This window comes from Aotus nancymaae, unplaced genomic scaffold (genome assembly GCF_030222135.1).
Source record: "Aotus nancymaae isolate 86718 unplaced genomic scaffold, 86718_ANA_hifiasm-v0.15.2.pri h1tg000067l, whole genome shotgun sequence".
NCBI classification, from domain to species: domain Eukaryota; kingdom Metazoa; phylum Chordata; class Mammalia; order Primates; family Aotidae; genus Aotus; species Aotus nancymaae.
In genome coordinates, this window is record NW_026988482.1 from 19,085,482 (window position 1) to 19,108,497 (window position 23,016).

Below are 23,016 nucleotides of genomic sequence, written 5' to 3' on the forward strand. Positions count from 1 at the left end.
CCCTACTGCACCTCCTTCAAAGGATATAAGCACCTAAATTACAGGCTCCTAAACTAATGGAAGACATACTTTTCCTGTGCTCTCCCAGAGCCTTCTGATTTTTTCCTGCCTCTTTGTGGTAGCACATAAGCAACTATTTATTCTCATGTATTATTCTAAGGGAACATGGACAGTGCATGCATAAAACAAAAGAGTTATTCTTCACTCACATCTCAAGGCTTAGTCCGGGAGCCAAGGGCACTGCAGAACTCTGAGACATTGGATTAGAGGCAAACTGACATAGTCGTGACAGAAAATAAGCAAAACATCTGTGAACCACTGTAATAAGCAGTTTACTGAACAGGTCCTGGGTGGGCCAAGGTCTTTGTAATGAGAATTAAATGAGATAGTCTGCAGTCGCCTTTCTTCAGGTAAGGAGACAGGTGAAATGATTAATTGCTCAAGGTCCTAGGCCCAGCAAGTAGGAGTGAAGGTCCAAACCTAAGCCTCCTGGCTCCAAAGCTCCTTCCCTGAGCCCCTGTCTCATCCGTTCTGGCTAGGAAATGCCCCTTCCCCATCAGCCTGTTTCCCTGCATACAATTTTGATTTTATTTTCAAACTGGAAATAATTTCTGCTTAGTGTTCCAGACCGAGGTAGCAGTCTCCTCCTCTGGGGAGCCTTCCCTGACTCCCAGTCACCCTCATTCCACTCCTGGCAGCCCCACCAGCTCCTTTCTTTGAATGTAACAAGCAGTCTTCTCATAAGTGTCTTAAAGTGGATTCTCCAATGGTCTTTCTTTCTCATTATTAGATTCTGAGAAGCTCAAGTCAGAGTCCAGCCCTGACTAACCATCTGTGTCCTTCCAAGTACCAGGCACAGTGCCTGGCTGGAATGTCCATGTCTTTTCCTCCGGAAGATAAGGAATGTGCAGGTTGTGTTAAAACAACCCAAATAAATGATACAGAAAAGATTAGCATGGCCCCTTCACAAAGATGAAATGCAAATTCGTGAAGCATTCCATATTTTTAAAAAAATTTCTTTAAAGAAAACCCAATCCAAATAGAAGGCATGTGTGTGCATGCATATATGAATGGACATTTCTCTACACATGTGTTATGTTCTATTGCAACCTTGCACTTCAACGTGTATAAATTATAGGAGATGGGGCTAAGGCTATTTCAGTGACTCATAGAAGCAAGATGGCGGGGACTTGCCCTCTGTGGCAGGAAAAACCTCTGTCAAAACTCAGAGCCTCCAACATCCTAATTAACATTTCCTAAGATGTCCGGGTTTTTTTTTTTGTTTTGTTTTGTATTTTTTGTCTCCATCAAAACCTTGACTTTAGCCATTATTCATGCAAAACTGCTGTGAACAGGGGTCAGCAGAATGTGGCATGTTCAGAAAGGTAAGCAGACGTTCGTTTTTCCATGTGGCTTCCCTGTGACAGACAGCTCTGTTCTGAGGCTCAGAAAGGGAGAGAATGGACTCAGAGCACAGTGACCATGTGAAATGCACAGATCGCCCCCCAGGTTGGGCTTCTGGGCAGTTTGTATGGCATAGGGGTTAAGAATATGAGTGAGCCTGGTTTGCGCTGGATAGCCAAGTGTCTCTGGGTGATTGGAGGCAGTGAGGTCAGTTGTTCCCTCCTTCTGTGTTGTAAGGGTAATAGTACCTTCCTCAAAAGCTGCTGAGAGGATTAAGGAGGTTAGTAGATGTGAGGCATTTGGAACAGCAACTGACACACGGTTAGTGCTGTGGTTGTTGGGTTCTTGCTAGTCTATCTGTTACTAGACTGGAGGCTCCCAGAAGGCAGGTCCCTCCTTATCATCAGTTTTTTTTTTAATATAGACTCTAGCATAATATATCAGGAGGGTGGATATTCAATAAATATTTGTTAAGTAAACAGGTATTGCTCTTGGCCTTGGTGGTCAGGTTGGAACAAGTTGTGAGCTGATGGAGAGGTAGAGGCACAGAGCTTTGTGGAATTTAGTAAGCTCCATTTTGTAATCAATGGTTGTTTCTTAAAACAAAACAGTCCACAAGCCCTATAACCACGGCAGGTCTAAGCAAAGGTTCTCAAGCTGAACCAGTGAAAAGCAGTCATCCTCCAAATACCAGAATCAAGATAGAGAATAACATGATCCATGACCATTCATTCATTCATTAATTCATTTCTTGCCTCAGGTTTATTTGTACAAATAACACAGGAGGACCCCAGCACCATGCAGTTGGCAGCGCAGAGTAGGGTGGGGCAGTCACACCAGTCCTTCTGTCCTCACGTTGGCAGACAGAGATATCTACTCTGAAGGCTTTGTAGGGCCTGGGCACCTTTGGGAGCCTGAGCTGGAACTGAAGCTGGAGCTGCAGCCTGGGCCTTGGTTTGATCTTTGGCCTTGGCCTTGGCCTTTGGCCGGCAGATCCTAAGACCCTTGGCAATGTGGGCGTGAGCATGCTTCCCAAGCTTGGAGTGGGCAGCGTAGGCAAGTCGATCGAGCTTGCGGCTGACACCCTGTGGGATCTTGGGCTTAACCTCCTTGGGCTTTACGAGGGCCTTGATGGCCTCGGCACTTGCACCCATGGCCTTGGTCTTCTGGGCCTGCATCTTCTTTAGGCCCTTCTTGTTGTGCTTCTTGGCAAAGCGCATGTTCCTCAGGAACTTGGAGTCCGCCCCCTTAAGAGATTCGTATCTTTGTGATCGGGGTTTCTTGATACCATTTCTGTGCCGTTTTCAGGACTGGTTGTGTGTGGTGTGGTTCTTGGACTTGGCCATGTCTGCACAGCCGGTCACCCATCCTCTCCGCAGCCTGTGTCCTGCCGCCGCCCGTAAGTCGCAGATGACATCTGATCCATGACCTTTTAACTACATGAATTCTACTTCTAGTGAAAGTAGTGGATGCAGATGGATGTTAAGGACACCTGCTCTTTTAAAAGTCCCACTGTCTCTCTCTCGCTGTTGTGTTATTACTAGAGCTGTAGCTAGGTCATTGCATCTTCTGCGGTTTTCAGGAAAGGGTCAGTGTGACAGAACGGGCCTTGCAGAAGGGAGAAGGCGAGGCAGGCAGAAGAAGGAGCAGAGTTAAACTTGAGCCTCTGCATTCATCCTATGAGCGGGTCTCGTCCCTGTGGTGACAGGTACCAGCTGGGCCTGGACGACTTGGTGTTTAGTCTGTACCACCTCCCCCTGGTTTGCTTCTCCCCTTGGCTGCCTAAACATGGGTAAGAGAGTGATGTGTCCTTGCACTGGCACAAAGGGGCTAACAGAGTCCTCAGAAGGAGGGCAGGGTGAGCGTCCCTGCAGGAGCCAGATTCCCTATGGGTCTGACTGCCCTTGGAATGGTTGTGGCTTCACCCAGCATGTGGAGACACTACTTGGTACATTTGTGAAGTTAAGCCAGCCATGAGCCAGAAGGGCAACTTGGTTTGTCTCAGCAGGAACCCACAGCTGCCATCACGAGCTGGGAGCCCTCAGAAGGGGTCCTCCTCGCTCATTTCCAGGAAGATTTCCAGACTGATCTGGGTCAGGATCCCCTGCTGAGATAGCTGCCCTGCAGCTTGCTGTTGTGTGGGGCAGGGAATTGTTGCCATTTCAGGTGAACAACGAGGTTCTCAAACCGGAGAGTCCATATTGTATGTCCCCTCTATGTCTCAGTGCATGTGCGTGCTTGGTGCTGCCCTCAGTACCTTGGGTGGAGAAGAGGGTGTGAAGGGAGGGATAAGATATTTGGATGGTTGATTAGCATCTTAGTTTAGATTCCCCTAGAAGTATAAGTTGTGTGTCTGGGAGGTAAGCCCAGGCAGCATTGGTTAGGGGAGAGGGGAAGTGAGACAGGGAAGGAGGGAGTCCAGGACAGCAGAATTCACTGGAGAGTAAGTCACTGCAGCCCCCGAGGAGTGAGGGAGCTGGGTGGGGCATTCATACAGCAGCCCTCCGTGGTCAGTGGGTCTAGGCTGCTCCTGGACTGTTAATGTACAGACACTTCCAGCCTGCCCCCTGCAGGCCAAGGCAGCCTCAGGCCAAGAGTCCAAGTGCACACAAAGCCCTGGGTGGACCCAGCAGGTGTCAGGGGTACGGGACTGGGCAGGCAGCCCCTGCTACAGCTGACTGGGGGAAGTGGTGTTTGCTTTTGTCTTTAAAGCAGATTAAGATTTAATCCATTGTACAAGAGGGAAAACCAAAAGTTGGAAGCAGCCCAAGTGTCCATGGACAGATGAATGAATCAACAAAATGTGGCCTGTTTGCACAATGGAATATTATTCACGAGGAAGGAAATTCTGACACATGCTACATGGATAAACCTTGAAGATCTTATGTTAAACGAAATAAGCCAGTCGCAAAAGGACAAATATATAATTCCACTCACGAGGTACTAGTCAAATCCAGAGGCAGAAAGTAGAATGGTACTTACTAAGGGCTGTGGGGTGGGAGTGGGAAGGTATTGTTTACAGGGTACAGTTGGGGAAGATGAAAATGTTGTGGAGTTAGATGGTGGTGATGGTTCCACACAATGTGTGTGCACTCAATGCCACAGACCTTGACACTCAGAAATGGTCACAATAGTAATATTTATGTTATATATATAACATTTACCACGATAAAAGTAAAGAGAAGAGAAAGAGGGAGACAAAGGCCCATTATCTGAGTAACTTCTCCAGAGCTACTCAGTGGTTCTCCGGTGAGGTCATGAAGAGCCTGTGAAGAGGTGTCTGCTTTACCTGACTTCGTCACTTCCTTGCCAGCTGAGGACTCTATAGCAGGGACAGAGTAGCTGTTCCTGGGGGTTATAGCTCAGATTGATTTGAGTCAAGAATGAGACTTTCTGATGTGTCAGAGAATAGGCCCCTTCAAATGACTCAGCTGGCTCCGAATTCCATCACTAGTTTTTGTCATGAGGAAAGTGAAGCTGGCGCCTTGGGGACCTACTCTGCATACGAATGCTGCTCTGCACCAGAGGCAGAGGGATTAGGTGAAAACCTCTGCCCCTTGATTAATGTCTTACAGGCAGGTGGACATGTGGACAGGTAGTAAGTGACATTTAGGCAGAAACCTGAAGGTCAGGTTACTGAGGCTGCTGTCAGGTTACTGAGGCTGCTGTCAGGTTACTGAGGCTGCCAGGTAGAGGGGAATGGAGGGGGAGCTGGGGAAGGGTGAGCCATCCTCATGGGAGGGATGAAAGGTTAGAGTGGCAGAGAATGACAGGACCAACTCTTCTGTTTTAAAAAAATGCCTTGTGCTGCAATGGGGACTGTGGATTAGACTGGGGGAGGTTGAGCAGAGGCAGCCAGTTGGGGAGTGACTACAAGCTTCCAGGTAAGATGTTGACAGGGTGGCTTGCACCTGAACACAGGGGTGATGTCACTGGCCTCACATGACGATCCCCTAGGAGCGTCGGGATATAGAAACACTTCAGCATCTTTGGAGAAAAATATCTGTAAATCATAACCTACATTTAAGTAGAATTTGCAATATATTTAATCAGTTGTAATGAGGCCAGATTTATATAGAAAACTGAAACCAGAAATTGGAAACCTCATTTTGGGTGGTTTGGAGGCCAGCAGAGGTGGGGCTGACTCTCACTGCACCTTCTCTGGTGCACAGGGCGTTGAGAGACTCCAGGACGGGCTTTGCCATCTTTTATTCATTTATGCCTTGTTGTAAAATGGAGATCATACTCTGTCTTTGTATGCTTTCTGTTTGTATCTCATTCTGCTAGATGCTTAGAGATAAAGAGCTGCACAAAATAAAAAATTGTGTCTCCAGAGACCTTCAGTCTGACTGGGGGCTTTAGACAGGGGCTGGTTAAATGGGTGTCTTTTGTAGCTGTTCAAGGCAGCCAAAAGTAGGACATGATTAATTGTTTAATGATAAATGGGACAGAAAATACAGGACTGTAGGAAATGAATGGAACAGAAAATACAGGACTGTAGGAAGCCTCAGGAAGAGCCCCCTAGGGTTTTCCAAGCTAGATGTGGGCTCCAGAAGGATACCTAAGATTGGGACAGATCAGAGAGGCTTGGGTGGGCTCCAGTGACTCACTGGAGCTGCAGAGGAAGATTCATTCCTATAGGTGAGAGGACGCTGCAGGCTGCCCTATGCCTAGAAAGGGACATCTCCACTGCATGCCAGGGCCAGGGAATTGTACAAACTGGGAAGCCAAGCAGTTTTGAGCTGGTGCGTGATATGTTCAATAGTGTTTACAAGACTATGTATTTGCCACTAGAGTGAGAGACTGCAATAGAGAAGCCATCAAGAAGGCTGATGAGAGAATATCACGAGAGAATCAAGAGGTGGGGCGTGGATGTAGAGGACATGGAGGGGCAGATGTGCCCCGCATTGTAAACCAGCCAGGTGAGCTGCAGGCTTCTCATCAGGTTTCAGTGCCTGCACTGGATTAGACCGGGGGTCTAAGGACTTGACCCCAGCTGCACAATTATGAGACTGTGACAAGGAGTGGGGGGTGAGCTGAAGGCAGGTAGAAGCTAGTGTCAGGGTGGAGGAGGGGGTAAGGGGTAATGGCCCTGGAAGGGGGTCGGGAGAGCAATGTGAGTTATTTCAGGTATTCTGACATGGTGTGTTGTGGGGCATGCAAGGGGAACTGTCCATCAGATCCGACAGGAAGAGGAAGAAGGGAAAAGAAATGGTCATTGGAGGTATGTTTTAGAAGCCACTGGGGCCTTCAAGAGTGTGAGGTGTATATGGGGTAGCAGAGTTGTGTGTCGGGGCCCAGGAGGAGAGAGATGGCACACTCACTTGGGTAATTTGAGGAGAGTTTAATAAAGGGATCATGTACAGAGGTGTAAGCGTGGCAGCCGGCCTGCAGGGACCAGAGGAGGGAGCTGTAACCAGAACCTGAGAGAGCCCTGTGTAGAGAGGGGCCCTGAAGAGTGAGCCCAGGGACCCAGTGTCCTAACCCTACTCCCCTCTTGCTAGGAGAGAAAAGGGCCATTGATGAAGTCCCTCCCTACTACATGTCAGTCTTCTGGAGCTCAGGGCCTGGTGACAAAGGGAGGAGAGGGGATTGGGGAAGGGCAAGCAGAAGACATCACAACCAAGCTGCAGGGTGAAGGAGACCGGGATGATATAGCCCAGACGGAGCAGCAGGTTAATGGAGATGGTGGAAGCAGAAGGGGGTGGGTCCTGGGCAGCCCAGCAGGTGATGGTCAGAGGCTAGGAGCATAGCTGTGGTGCCTGTGATGGCAGGTTGGGGAGGGGAGTGGGGGTGACTAGAGACCAGTCAAGATGGGAAAGGGGTGCATTTGAGTCACAGGTTATGTCACTGGTCAGTCCTCCTTCCAGAAAAAAAAATAAAAATAAAATTTATAATTAAAGAGAAAAGAAGAAATACACTTGAGTAACCCATGAAGACCAAGTTATAATGATGAAGAATACCCAGTGAGCTCCCAGGAATTGATGAGCCTTTCTGTCCTATAATTTGCTTTTATGAAATCAACAGGAATGAGAATTTGCAAACTCTCCCTCCCGTTAGTTTATTTTCCCTGAAAGTCTGACACAACTGGTGAGTGAGAATACTTTCCTTAAACAAGTAGCCTGGTAGGAATCCATTCTTTAGAATCTGCATGTTTGCAAATTTGCCCTGGAGCAGGGCCACTCAGGCTTTCATGTGCACTCGTGGGGATATTGTTCCATGTCTGTGCCCATTCAGCAGGTCTGGGGAGCCCAAGATCTGCATTTCTAACCAGCTCTCAGTGAAGAGCTGTCGGCCTCTGGAGCCACTGTGAGTAGCGAGGTCCTAGGAGCCTTTTTCTAATGATTAGGATAAAACAAACAAGAGCCTAGATGTTCACAGTATAAGAACCAGATGGTAAACATCTCCACAAAAGAAACACACCACATAGCAACGAGCTTGCTTCTATCCTGCCGCATCGCCCTCTGCTGCCCCTCTGAATAAATAAAGCCCTGCTTCTCCAGGAAATGTTCTCTGCTGGTACACACTGGGTGCCACTTAAAAGCAGGTGCTGCTGGCGGCAAAACCTTTCATGCACATTGTAAATTACCTGAAAAGAGCAGTGTCATCATAAATAGCTTGGCCTTCTTTGCTGATTTCCTTCTTCTTGAAATAGTTCGCTAGTTCACACTAGATGCTTTTTTACCACCACCCCTCTCTCCCTGCCCCTCACACACTAGAAGTGATTTCCTTCAACTCCTCAGAATGATTTGAGTTCATAGATGGAGGCAGACATTTCACGAGCTCCTGTAAATGCCTCCTTAACACTGCTAAGTGCAAAGCTGGTGTCCCTGTCCTTCTGACTGTTGCCAGTAAATTTTTTAAAAGGCAGGTCCCCAGCGTCCATTGCACTCATTAACTGAAGAGGCCTGTTACAGTTTTACTGGATTTGAAGAGTACAGCGCGTTTGAGGATAGGGATTTCTCAGACCTTCCTCACTCTGGCCCTCCCTCACTTAGGAAAAGCCGATGGGAGGACACCAGCAGGCATCTGGCTTCTCAACTCCCGAGGGTTAGAAACTGGGACCTGCCTTCCCTCACTATCTATTATTATTTAGTTCTAATCTCGGGGAGACAAGTTGAGAGCTAGAGGTGTAGTTACTGTCATGAGATAGTTTATATTGCACACCAAGGTCTATGAGGTGGAAAAACCTGTCTAACTGCCTCCCTCTGGTCCCAGCTCACCCCCACCCGCTTCCACTGCCTGTTCTTAAACTTCCTTTGTAAAATCCAGATTGGAGCATTTGTTAGCCCATGTGGTCTAGAAATAGCTGGGTTCAGCCATCATTTTCTTCTCTCTTTCCTGATCGTATTCTTCATACCCTCTCAGGCAAAACAAGTTCACCTGTAATCTCTGGCTCATGCTAGATTATGGAGACTTAATTTACTCCAAGTGGGATCACCCCCTCACTTCAGAAAGCCTGGGGGGAAGCATCTGCAGCGGATCCTAATAACAGCAAGCACTTGTGAGCAGTCGCTGTGTGCTGGAGGCTGTACCAAGCCCTCTACGGGCAGTAGCTCATTGCCATGTCAGATGCCTCTGTGAGATGGAGGTACAGTCACTTCCCCATTTCACAGAGAAAGGGACTGGGATATGCATGGATCAATGCATTTGACTCGGGGCAGTCAGTTGGGACTAGTGGGATTAGGCCTGCCTGGCTCCAGAACCCAAGCTGTTAACTCTGCTCTATAACGCTAGAGCCTGCTTGAGCTGTTTGCACCCTAGCCAGATATGCTCATTGAAAGCCTCAATCATTTGGGGGTTTGGAAGTTCAGGTGACCCAGATTTGAACAGCTCCTTAATTAAAACACCTTAGCCTAACAAGGTCCCAACGTGGAACTAGGTAGTGAGTGCCCTCCTTTGAGTGTTTCACAAACATCTGTATCCAGATTTTTGTTAAGGCACATCCTTTTAATGAAAAGTCCCATTCCTGCCTGTACACCTTTTCAGGGACCCTGAGGAATCTGTGTTTAGGTGCTCAGCTGGTACCCAGCTGCAGCACTGTTCCTGGGAGCCTCGGCCGCAGTCGCTTGTCTTAGGAGAGTCTGGATCTGGTACATTCATTTCTGTCTGATTGAGTTAGGCACCTCATATATAAAACTGCCAGACCCTGCCTGGGGTGTCTCTGAAAGCTGGGGTATTTTGTTAAACTGAGCAAATTTACAGTTCACCAGTCTGTTGTGTACCTTCTAAGTGCAAGCCACAGACAGGGTGAAGAGGAAAGGCCAGATGGATATATAAAGCACAAGCCCTGTGTCTAGGGCCTTAAGGACACTAGCAGTGACAACATATGTCAGTCCATAAAGCACAGCATGGTGGCTTTATAATGTGCAGTGGATGGCTGCGGAAGGAGAGATTGCTGGCCAGCAGGGAACTGGAGTGGCCTCGAAGAGGAGGGTGGCATTTGAGATAAGATTGAAATGAGGCAGCAGGACTCAGAGAGGCAAAGCCTTGAGGAAGTGGGGCACTGCAGGCCTCTTTAGGATTTTGAAGCATGTCTGTCAGCGTGTGAGGGCCTGAAGCAGGGTTGCCCTGTGGGCTTGGGAAGAACCAGGTCTAGATCCTTTACTTTTAGCCAACATCTAGAATCTTCCTGCACCCAGAGCTTTGGAGGCGTTTTCATTTCATTCTAAGCCCCATCCCTCAGGGGTACAGACTTTATTATCTCCATGTCACAGGTGAAGAAACTGAGGCCTAGAGAGGCTACAGGACTCACTCAAGGCCACACAGCTAAAAAGTGGCAAAGTGAGGGGTGAAGCCCCAACAGGCCCTCTCAAGTGGCCACGCTCCTTATCCAAGATTTCTGCCTCACGGTAGTTAACCCTTCTCATGGAGAACCAAGACTAGCCTGCAAAACCACCAGGCTTGAAAAGCACTGGGAGCTGCCCCTTCACTATGAATGAATTCAGGTGTCTTCAGGCCAGATCAGCCTCTGAACCTACACCCTACATGGTATAGGAGACGGAGATGCCTCCAGGGTCGAACAGCCACACCACAGGGGCAAGTGAGTGCCGAAAATGTTCTGCTTCTGGCCGGCCGGCTGGCAGCTCACTGGCCAGTGTGTGTGCGGAGTCCCGCTAGGGAGTGTCCCGCCAGGGAGCTCCCGTCTCTTCTGAGCACCCTGAGGCAAAAGGAGACAAGGCATAGCAGATTAAAACCGTTGAAGGCACATCACTTGTGCCTCTTTGAGGCAAGCCATAAATACATAATTCTCAAACCTGCTATTCTGATTCTGGCTAATACGTTTTAACTGTGGTCTGTGAGCTCTGGAAAGTAGCTGTGAGGAGCAGAGCAATAAATTGGATTGTAAAAGCACAGGATAGAAAAAATGATTGCAGCATTTTTACAATTACCTGGTTTTCCTCAGTCCATGGAGGAAAGAGTGCTTTCTCTTTGTACTTCTGCAGTAAAAGATGTATCCAGGTTAAGTCTGTGTCACTATTGTGTCATCATAATCTAGCATGTATTGATTGTTTGCCACTCACGGAGATACACAGCCTCCCAATTAACCCTTGTGCCCACCAGACCAGGCAGGCTCTTCCGTCGTGTTTCTGCTTTTCACACAAGTCAGCTGAGACAGAGGGGCCCAGCACAATTGAAAGCCACAGGGCTAGTAACTGTGGCAGCCAGGACCCCAACCCAAGGCACCAGATTCCAGAGCATGCTCCTCCCAAGAGGAAAAGTTTTGCTTTTGCGTTACGTTACTGTGAGGAGAAGGAAAATAGGTCAATTTCCATTCTTCAAATCACATTTTCAACAGGGATTCAGTCTCTGGGCCCTCCAAAACTCAAGCAAATGGTCCCTGTAAGTGGAGCAGCCAGGTCCCCTCTTTGTACTGGAGGCTGACAGGACCAATGCTTTGTGTGCAGACACGCTGCTGCTTTCATTATCTTCCTGCACGTTATTAAGAATCCCACAAAAGTGAACTTAGATCCACTGTACCAAGTACAAGCCACTTGCTATTTTTTGCTCTTCTACTTAAATTTTCAAAGATCCTAAAATAGCAGTTGCCGTTTTTTACCACCTTCTCTTCTGAAATATTTAATTCTTCCTTGGGCGGTTTAACGTTGTGTTGCCCAAGGATTAACTTCCATTTTTGAAGAGAGTCTATTAGCCAAGGCATGCAGAAAATGGATTTCACCAAGTGGCAGAGACGAAGGCCAGCAGTGCAAGCGGAGAGAGACAGGGAAGCCTTGGTTTTGCCTTTATAAAGCTGCCTGCCCATCAGCAAAGCTGGGACCAACTGCCTTTATTAAACGCATACTGATTTTTAAAAAGCAAAGTTTCCCTGCACAGACTAATTTTAAGGGGATTAATGCTCAATGAATAATGCATTGGGGAAGAACTACTAGAGTAATACATAATTGGGAGAGGAAGAATCAAAGGTGGTGAAGTGTACAAGTCACCTTCCAGATGCAAAGCAAGTTGGAGAGGGATGGTGGGTCCAAGGCCAACTGGAACATGTGGGCAGCTCCCAACTTACCAGCTGGAATGGGAACAGCCGGGATCATGGGCTGCTGCTTTTTCTCTAATTGTCTGTTTATTTCTTTATTCCTTCAGAGTCAGGGTCTTGCTCTGTTGCCCAGGCTGGAGTGCAGTGGTTGCCATCACAGCTCACTACAGCCTCAAACTCCTGGGCTGAAGTGATTCTCCCACCTCAGCTTCCCGAGTAGCTAGGATGACGGGTGCAAACCACTATGCTCAGCTAGTATTTTTTTTTTTTAATCTTGTTTTGTAGAGACAGGGGTCTCTCTGTGTTGCCCAGGCTGGTCTCAAACTCCTCATCTCAAGCAATCCTCCTGCCTCAGTCTCCCTAATTGCTGGGATTACAGGTGTGAGCCACTGCACCTAGCTCATTATCTGTTTCTTAATAACTGGTAGAGAAGAGGGGAGGGAAGAAATCATGAGAAAGGTGAAAGCCTTGGTGACGTTAGCCTTTTTATTTAGCAATGGTAACAGACTTCACAATTCCATTGTAGTTGTTTTGTTGTACTTCACCTGATTTTTTTTTTTTCTAAAAGCAAGGAATTGGTTTGGCATTAAAAGATTATTATAAGCCTTTTAATGTGAAGGTCCTAATCCAAGCCTTATTTCTCCCTGTTGGATGATGAAGTCAGATGATGCTGATCATAGGTAATTTTGTTCCTGTTTAGGTCCGTTTCTGGCCTCCATGTCCCTCCCACCTTGGGCTAGGCCCCGAAAGTTTGAAGTCTGTTCCGCTCCACAGACAGCTTTTTCCGACAGCTTCTTGCGGACAGCCGCAGTGGGTTCTGCAGTGGGTTACTGTTATCCTCCACGTGTCTGCCTTCTTTCCTGCTCTGTTCAGCCAACAGGACCTCATGTAATCTGTAGTGAATGCAGTTGTTTGCTTCGTTGACCCAAAGTGTCAGAATTCATTCATAGTGGTAGAGGAAGAAAGGGACAGTTTCTTCCCTTAATTCTAAGTAAATAGAAAAGTTTCTAAGCCATGATGTTGGAAATGTTATGAGTCAATGTGGGAAAATGTAATTCTTGGCCAATGAACTACAAGGCTGATTTCCTAAATCCAGAGTGGGTAGTGATGGATTGTTCACTCTTGCCAACTTTTGTTTTCTTTTTTTCTTTTGTTTTTTTTTTTTTGAGACGGAGTTTCGCTCTTGTTACCCAGGCTGGAGTGCAATGGCGCGATCTCGGCTCACCGCAACCTCCGCCTCCTGGGTTCAGGCAATTCTCCTGCCTCAGCCTCCTGAGTAGCTGGGATTACAGGCACACGCCACCATGCCCAGCTAATTTTTTGTATTTTGAGTAGAGACGGGGTTTCACCATGTTGACCGGGATGATCTCGATCTCATGACCTCGTGATCCACCCGCCTCGGCCTCCCAAAGTGCTGGGATTACAGGCGTGAGCCACCGCACCCGGCCCTTTTTTTCTTGAAAAATAAAAGGGGCTTCTAAAAATTAAAAAGAAATTATTAGGATCCCATCTTTAGCACATTCCTGCCTTGCTACTGGCTCTTTGGGAGACACAGAGGACACTGTCTGTTTTCTTCTACTTTGCTTCAGGATCACTGATTTCTAACACAGGTACAGGAGGCCCCTGGACCTGGGGAGCTGTGAGGGCGCAGGGCTTCCTGAGATGCTTCACAACAGGTTTCACCTGTAAAGGTGGGCACCCACCCCTCCTGGGAAGGCAGGCCCTCCAGCTCCCACATTCTCAACGCTCTTTCATCCCCAGGTTTGCAGTAATCACAGGGCCAGGAACAGGGTGGAGCGGGTGTGTAGAGAATGCCTCCCAACCTATAGTACCTAGGGCTAAGGAGGCTCACACCTTGCTGCCCATTAGAATTACCTGGGGGAGGGAGGGCCTTTTAGAAACTCTCTTCCACACTCATCCTAGACTAAATAAATCAAATCTCTGGGGAAAGGGATGCCGACATCAATACTTTGTCGAACAGCCCAGATGAATCCATTGTGTAGCCACGTTTGAAAACCACTGATCTCAACAGACCTCCCGAGGCAGCACTGGAAAGATTGATTCAGAATGATACCTGCCTGCGTCCCAGTACCCTTGTATCCATACTTTCCCCATTGCTTTTACTTGTTCTTGACACATTTATTTTGCAACTTTTATTTTGCCTCTACGGTCAGTCAGCACGACCTTTAATAGTCATGTTTCTCACCAAGAAGGCAGTTTAAAGCTTTAAGCAGTATGTGAGCATATACTCTTAGTCTGACTTAGCAAATCTGCTGCCTTTTAAGCAATGGTAACAAAGACTTCACGATTCCATTGCAGTTTTGTTGTACTTCACCAGATTCTATTTCTAAAAGCAAGGATGTGTTTTGGCTTTAAAAGATTATTATAATTCTTTTAAAATTAAGGATGTCATTGACTTTGGGGCCAGAAAATTCCTTTAATTCCAGAATTCTCCCACCAGTGATTACAGTAGGTCTTTTAAGAAATTCTACTGATTTTTTTTTTTAATTTACATTTAAGGAGAACAGGTATAAAGTTGAAATACTATGTGAAGCAGGAAGAACAAAATGGAACAGCCATCATGGCAATCAGACACTCCTTTTTTTTTTAAATAAGACTGTAATAAATAATGTGTTTATGTCTTCACCAGTATGCTTTCTAGAACACATAAGTATGGTATAACGGGAGGTAGAAATCTCTGGCTCAGCTTCTAACTCATCCACCAGCTAAACATGAAGTGTTAGGTATAATACTATTTCATTTTATTAAGACTGTTTCTCTTCTGCTTACCTCACAGGGCTATTATATGGTTCCAAAGAGATATAGGTGAAGGCACCTTAAAAAGCCCAACACACTATGTGACATGATGTAAATTTTAAAATGTTATCAATTAAGGTCGCACTGTTTGCTGGGGCCTTTTTGTACATGGATGGGTACAAGGCTGCCCTAAAATAGGCACCTTAAGGACATGATCTAGCAGAAGAACAGAGGTTACAAGGGAAATTAATAATATAACCGATAACTTTTCAGTGCTGTTTCCCTAGTGGCAAAGGGAATTTACATCACGACTTGCAGAGGGTAATTAATTGTTTGAAACATCACGAGCATTCATGACAATGCTTTAAAAATGCCTGGCACTGTGCTTCATAGCAGAAAGGCCGGCGAGTTGAGAAGAGTGAGGGATTCTCAAATAGTAGATATTTACATAATATTCTCAGTTTTAATTTTTCAAGCTATTTTCAAGTTAACTGAAGTTGTTTTATTGTAATATGTTTTATATGCAACATATTTTCTCCACCCTAAGGTTAACATTCAATGTTTTGTCAGAGATACCTTGGAAAGCAGAGAAGTGCTACAGCTGGGAAGTGCAATGCCACACCGTAGCCTGGTCGCTGCTGTAATTCACTCACTGTTGTGTGTTTATGCCACTGTTTAGGGTAGTAGGATGAACACATGAGGTAGTCCCTTATATATGGATATATTTACTTTTTTAAGATAAACATGTCATGCTTTCAAAAAATTGTCAAGGTAGAAGGCCCTCTTTTAGAATGACAGAGGTATAAGTGAGTGAACAATAGCCTTTTACTCTGTGTATTTCTGTATTGTTTCAAAAGTCTCTCTTCACTCACCTTCTCCCAGCTTCATCTCTCCCCATGTCTGCTCTAACTCTGGAAATAACCACTGTTCACTATGTAGTGTTTACGAGTCCAGACATTTGCCATTTATATTCACATGCCTTTAAGAACAAAATCCAAAAATCAGAATATAGTCCATATCCATGCAGTTACCAAATATTAATTGAGCACCTACTATGAGCCAGGCACTGTTAAGGTGCTAAGGATATAACACTAAAGGACAGGCAAGTTTCCTCATCTCAGGTAGCTTGTATCCTAGTGTTTAGTGACTTAAAAAAAAACTTTTTATTTTGAAATAATTACAGATTCACAGAAACTTGCAAAGCTGGTACAGAGAGGTCCCAAGGTCCTATATACCCCCTGTCCAGTTCCCCCATGTTTACATCATGCATAACCACAGTACAGTATAGAAACCAGAAACTTTTCATTGGTAGTGTGTCTGCATAATTCTGTGTTTTATCACGTTTAAGATTTCTATAACCAGCACCACAATGAAGATACAGAATTATCCATCACCATGAAGATGTCCCTCATGCTACCCCTTTGCAGTCACACCCACTCCACTTCTGCTCACCACCCATAACCCCTGGTGCCTACTGACCTTTTCTCCATCTTATAATTTTGTCATTTAGAGAATGTCATATGAATGGAATCCTACAGTATGTGATCTGTCTTCATTGGCTTTTTATACCCAGTGCCCTTGAGGGCCATTCAAGTTGCTGTGTGTGTCAATACTTTGTTCCATCCTTGTGGAATAGCATTCCATAGTATGGATGTACCACAGATTGTTTAATCATTTACAAGGATATTTTGGTTGTTTCCAGTTAAGGACTATTACAAGTAAATCTGCTGTGAACTAGGTTTCAGTGAGCTGAGATCGCACAATTGCACTCCAGCCCGGGCAACAACAGCGAAACTCCATCCCAAAAAAAAAAAAAAAAAATGCATTAAACCTGTATCGCTTTGGGCAGAATTGACATCTTTACTGTACAAATTTTCATGTGAACATAAGTCGTACTTTATCAGGGACAAATGCCCAGAATACAATTGCTGGTCATGTAGCAAGTGTATGTTTAGTTTCTGAAAAAGTTGCCAAACTGTTTTCCAGCATGCCTGTACTGTTTTACACTTCAAGGGTGAAATATGAGAGAGGTGGTTTCTCCCCATCCTCTCCAGCATTTTATTCTGTCACTGTTTTTTATGTTATCTGTACTAACAAGTATGTAGTGGAATGTCTGCTCTTGTCTTCTGCCCATTTCCTAATTGAATTATTTGTTATTTTAATATTGAGCTTAGAGAGTTGAGTTCCTTGTATGTTCTAGATAATAATCCTTTGTAGAATATGTGATTTCTGAATATTTTCCTCCAGTCTGTATATTGTCTATTCATCCTCTTAATAGTCTTTTGCAGAGCAAAAGGTTTTAATTTGTTAAAGTCCAATTATCAATTTTTTTCTTTCATAGAGTCATGCTATACCGAAGGATTCTTTGCCTAGCCCCAGATCCTGAAGATTTTCTCATGCTTTTTTTTCTGTTTTATAGTTTTACGTTTAAGTCTATCATCCCTTTTGAGTTAATTTTGATATAAGAGGTGAGATTTAAGTTGAGGCTCATTTGATTCTATGAATGTTCAATTGCTCCAGCACCGTTTGTTGAAATGCTGCCCTTCCTCTAATGAATTTCTTTTGCACCTTTGTCAAAAATCAATTGGGAAATAATTTGTATCTTTCCCTCCACCAATACCACACAGTCCTGAGTATTATAGCTATATCATAAGTCTTGAAATCAGGCAGATTGCTTCATCTCACTTTATTCTTTTTCAAAATTGTTTGAGTTATCCAGTTCTTTTGCTTTTTACATATAAATTTTAAAACAGTCTTGTCTGCATCTACAAAATACAGGGATTTTGTTAAGAACTACATTAAGGCCGAGCACATTGGCTCATGCCTGTAATCCCAACACTTTGGGAGACGGAGGTGGGAGGATTACCTGAGGTCAGGTGTTCAAGACCAGCCTGACCAACATGTAAAAACCCCGTCTCTACTAAAAATACAAAATTAGCGAGGTGTGGTGGTATATGCCTGTAATCCCAGCTATTCAGGAGACTGAGGCAAAAGAATCACTTGAACCCAGGAGGGGGAGGTTTCGGTAAACTGAGATCACACCATTGCACTCCAGCCTGGGCAACAAGAGTGAAACTCCATCTCAAAAAAAAAAAAAAAAAAATTTCATTAAACCTGTATCACTTTGGGCAGAACTGACATCTTTACTATGTTGACTTTTCAAATCCGTGAACACAATATGCCTCTCCATTTATTTACACTTTTTATTTCTTTCATTAGCATTTTGTGGTTTTCAGCATCCAAGTTCCGTGCAAGTTTTGTTAGATTTACATATGTAAGAGAAAGAAAACAGTTTTTTTCTCTACTCACACACCAGTCCACATAATGCTTCTGACACCGGCTGTGTAGGGGTATTTCCCCACACTCCAAGCAATTCTTCAGAAGACACCAGCTGGGTGTGTTATAATTCAATGTAATTGTTATACTATCTACCTGGAGATAACATCAGAACCCACAGTTGAAGGGCTCAGTCCCTCAAAATTCCCCCTCCTTCAGATGCCAGTCACAGGTAGTAGGTTGTCATCAATAGTTCTGATTGACTGACTATAAATCTGGGCTCCCACACCCTCTTATTGGGTTCTGTTAATTTGCTAGAGTGGCTCATAGAACTCAGGGAAACACTTGACTTACACTTACTGGATTATTAATAAAGGATACAGATGGACAACCAGATGAAGAGGTACACAGGGCGAGGTCTGGAAGGGTCCTGAGCACAGGAACTTCTGTTCCATGGAGCTAGGGTGCACCACCCTCCTGGCACACAGATATGTTTGCCAACCTAGAACACCTCCAAGTGCCATAGTTCAGAGATTTTTGTGGATGCTTCATCACATAGACATAATGATTCTTAACTCTCCAGCACCTCTCCGTTCTCTGGAGACTGGTGGGCTGGCTAAAAGCTCCAAGCTTAATTTAGACAGCCATGGTGGTACATACCTGTAATCCCAGTTACTAGGGGGGCTGAGGCAAGGGGGATCACTTGAACCTGGGAGGTGGAGGTTGCAGGGAGCCAAGATTGTGCCACTGCACTCCAGCCTGGGTGACAGAGCGAGACTCCATCTCAAAAACAAAAAGCTCCAAGCTTATAGTCATGGCTTGGTTGTGTTTATAGTTCTGGTGGCCAGCCCCCCATCTAGGAGCCCACAAAGAGTCACCTTATTAGAATAAAATATGCACCTATTATCAGGAAATTCCAAGAGATTTAGGAGCTCTGTGTCAGGAACCTGGGTCAAAGAACAAATTTTAGAACAGAATATTCCTCTAGTACCCTTATCTATAAGGATATTAGGATCTCTGTCTCAGGAACTATAACAGAGACCAAATATTAGAACAAAAGATCCTCCTAGCACTCCTATTGCTCAGGAAATTACAAGGGTTTTTAGGAGATCTGTGCCAGGAACTGGGAGGACAGAGACATATATATATAATTTATATATCTTATTATTTCACAACATGTAAGTATTTTTAGTGATTATAAATGGTATTATATTTTTTAATTTGGCATTTAAGTACTAATTGCTAGCATATAGAAATACAATTGATTTTTACATGTTTAGTATGTTTATCTTGTATTTTGCAACCTCTCTGAACTTCCTTATGGATTCTAGGAGTTCTCTGAGTTTTGTTTTCTTTTTTAGATTCCTTGGGACTTCTGCATAATTTCATGTTCTCCAGATACAGGGACGGTTTTATTTCTTCCCTTTTGTCCTTCATGCCTTTTATTTCTTTCTTCTTGTTTTATTACACTGGCTAGAACTTGCAGTACTATGTTGAATAGGAGTGGTACCAGCAGACATCTTTGCCTTGTCACATTTTATGGGGGAAGTATTCAGTCTTTCACCATGAAGTATAATATTAATTGTAGGACATTTGCTAGGTGCTTTTTATCAAGTTGAAGAAATTCCTCTACGTTTTGATTTTTCTTAGAGTTCTTATGAACAGGTATTGAATTTTGTCAAATACTTTTTCTGCATTAATTGATATGATCATGTAATTTTCTTCTTTAGCCTGTTAATATGATGGATTATACTGATGGAGTTTTGAATATTGAACCAGCTTGCTTCCCTGGTATAAACCCCATTTGGCCATGGTGCATAATTCGTTTCCTAATATTGCTGAATTTTATTTGTGAGTTTTGCATCTATTTTTATGAGGCATATTTTGGTCTCTCGTTTTCTTTTGTGTACTATCCCTGTCTAGTTTTGAGATGAGGGTAATATTGTCTTCATAAGTTGAGAACTGTTTCTTCCTCTTCTATTTACTGGAAGGTAATGTGTTGAACTGGGGCTCATTCTTCTTTGGTGGAATTCTCCTAGGAAAACATCTGGACCAGGAGATTTCCAGTTCAGGAGATTTTAAATTACAGATTCAATTTCCCTAATAGCTAAAGGGCTATTCAGATTATCTATTTCATATTGGGTATGTTTGGTGTTTTTTGAGGAATTGGTTCATTTTATCTAAGTTATCAAATTGTGTGTAGAGTTGTTCATAGTAATTGCTGTTCTTTTTTTTTTTTTTTCATCTTTCTATCCACCGTGGATCGGTCACGGCCCAGGAGAGCATGACGTCACCACATCGATCAGAAAGTAATTACTATTCTTTTGATGTCTCTAGGGTCCATAAATCTGCTATGTTTTAATTATTGATATTGGTCATTTCTGTTTTCTTTCGTTCTATAGGGTCCATAAAATCTGCTATGTTTTAATTATTGATACTGGTCATTTCTGTTTTCTTTCGTTTTTGCTTTATCACTCTTTCTAGAAATTTGTCAATTTTCTTGATTCTTTTCTAAGAACCAAATTTTTGTTTCATTCATTTTCTCTACTTTTCTGTTTTCAATTTCACTGGTTTCTGCTTGTTACTCTTTCCTTTCTTTGCTTGCTTGGGTTCATTTTGCTCTTTTTTAGGTTCTTGAGGAGGAGTTTAGATTATCATTTTCTGGGACTCTTCTTTTCTAATCTAAGCATTTATGATACCCCTTTCTTAGCTCTTTAGCTATTGAGAGAATTTTGAATTTAGGGGGACCTTTTATTCAACCTTTTTATCTGTGCCCATTGCATTTCCAGATTGTTGGCTTCTTCAGCGCCAGGTCCGGAATATATGAGGCAAAAAGAAAAGCCAGTAAAGTCATCACTGTGTCATTCTTTGGGGCCCAGGGTCCCCTGCTAGACTTCTTCCTTCTCTCCTCTTTTCATATCTGTATCTCCATGGTGTGAAAATACAGATATAGATACAGCTGTATCTAGGCATCTTACTAAACAATTTAGTATAACCACTTTCAAGTGGATGAACTTGGATTTTGGAGGATAACAATCACAGATTTTCAAAAGTACTGTGTTTTCTCTTTCTTTCCAGTATTTGTACCTCACTTCATTTTCTGGTCACTGCCCTTCCCAAGACCACTGGTGTAATGTGGAAGTAATCACAGTCATGGCCATCCATCCCTCTCTGACTTCTTGCCTTTCAATGTTAAGTAGATTGCTTTATAGGTTTCTGTAGGAATGGATGTTTTGATTCATCAAATATCTGTACTGAATTTATCAAGATGATTGTGTGGTTTTTCTTCCCTGACCTATTAACGAGTTGAATCATAGTAATGGATTTTTCTAATGTTGAGTCATCCTTGCAACCTAGGATCAATTCTCCCAGATTGTGTTGTGGGCTGGGCGCAGTGCCTCACGCCTATAATCCCAGCGCTTTGGGAGGCTGAGGTGGGTGGAGCACAAGGTCAGGAGTTTGAGTCCAGCCTGACCAACATGGTTAAACCCATCTCTACTAAAAATACAAAAATTAGTTGGGTATGGTGGTGCATGCCTGTAATCCCAGCTACTCAGGAGGCTGAGGCAGGAGAATCTCTTGAACCCGGGAGGCAGAGGTTGCAGTGAGCCGAGATCATGCCACTGCACTCCAGCCTGGGCAACAGAGCAAGAATCCGTCTCGGAGAAAAAAAAAAAAAAAAGAAAGAAAGAAAAAAAAGACATTACTGATTTTGAGTTAGGAAATTATATTAGGCTTTTTGCTTGTGTATGCATTAATAAGATTGTGCTTAGAAACCCTCCTGCACACCAAACCAGTAGCCTCTTTTCAGTGGGTCATATGTTCTTCCTTTGGTCACTCTATCAAATTAATATCACATTTCCTATTACATTTCTTTCTATTAAATGTCTTGCCTGGCTTTTGCAGGCATTTCAGTTGTTGAACTCTGGTCTGTACTTTGCTATTTTAGTGCCATACTATCCACTTTTGGTATCTAGGTTATGCTAGCTTTGTAGAATAAATTGAGAAGCTCTATATATTTTCTATGTTCTATGCAGTCTAGCACAGGAATTAATATATACTTTACACTTTAAAGGTTGTTAAAAGTAAAAAAAAAAAAAAAAAAAAATGTAGTGAGTAGTAAAACCATCTGGGCCTGGGACCTGGCTGGTGGGAGAGTGGGATCTTTGACTATCTTTTCTATAGTTTCTGATCTTTTCCCGTTTTCTGCCTCTTTTTTAATCATTTTAGTAGTTCATATATGTCTAGAAAATTTTTTATTTCTATTTCTTTTTCCAAAATTCTTTTAAATGTACACTCTACTAATTTGAAAAAATTCCTGTCTGTAGTTATACCCTTTGTATTATTCCTAAATTTGTTTTGTTTACTGTTTTTCATACTGGTCTTTGATTGATTTTAACATCTTTTGGGTTTTAATGATCAAACAGATTTGTTTGTTTTCTATTTTATCGTCCTGCATTTTCTTTATTGAATCCCTTTCTTCTACTTTGTTTAGCTCTTTTAAAAAAAAATCTTATTGTTTAGCACATTTTCAGTCTTTATTATTTTGCATTTTAAACTTTCAGTCTGTCTTTGATGCATCTTGTAAATTTTGAGCTGAGTGCTCTGATTATTATTCATTGCTATGTGGTCTCTAATTTCAGCTTTGATTTTCTTTTATAATTTACTCTTGGGTTGGAACTCCAAGAGATCTGTAGTATTTCTCTTTTGAGAGTTTTATTAAGATTTTATTTCTGGCTGAATACTGAGTCAGATTTTTTTAAGTGTTCCATAGAAATTTAAACATGTATTTTACATTTATTGAGAACTGAGTTTACATATGAAAATCATCTAGCTTAATGACCGTATATTCAAATCATCTATACCCTTACCTATTTTTTCATCTACTTGGTCTGTCAATTTCTAAGAAAGACGTGCTAAAGTTCCCCACCATGATCGTGGATTAACAGTTTCTGCTTGCATTTCAAACACTTGTTACACAGTTCCATGCTGTGTTTTCAATGGGGAAAGGGTTGTAGCTACTGTTACCTTCTGGATTGCATCTTTAATCCATATGAAATATTCTCTTGCCTTTGACCTTGAATTCT

The 23,016-nt window shown here is 43.6% G+C and overlaps 1 long non-coding RNA gene and 1 pseudogene across 1 annotated transcript in view; both read left to right on the forward strand.

Moving 5' to 3' along the window:
• The window catches only part of LOC135270780 (uncharacterized), a 114,245-nt gene that overhangs the window by 67,604 nt on the left and 23,625 nt on the right, over positions 1–23,016 (forward strand). The gene's annotated exons all lie outside the window — the stretch shown is intronic.
• On the forward strand, positions 912–1,007 carry LOC135270907 (U6 spliceosomal RNA; annotated as a pseudogene).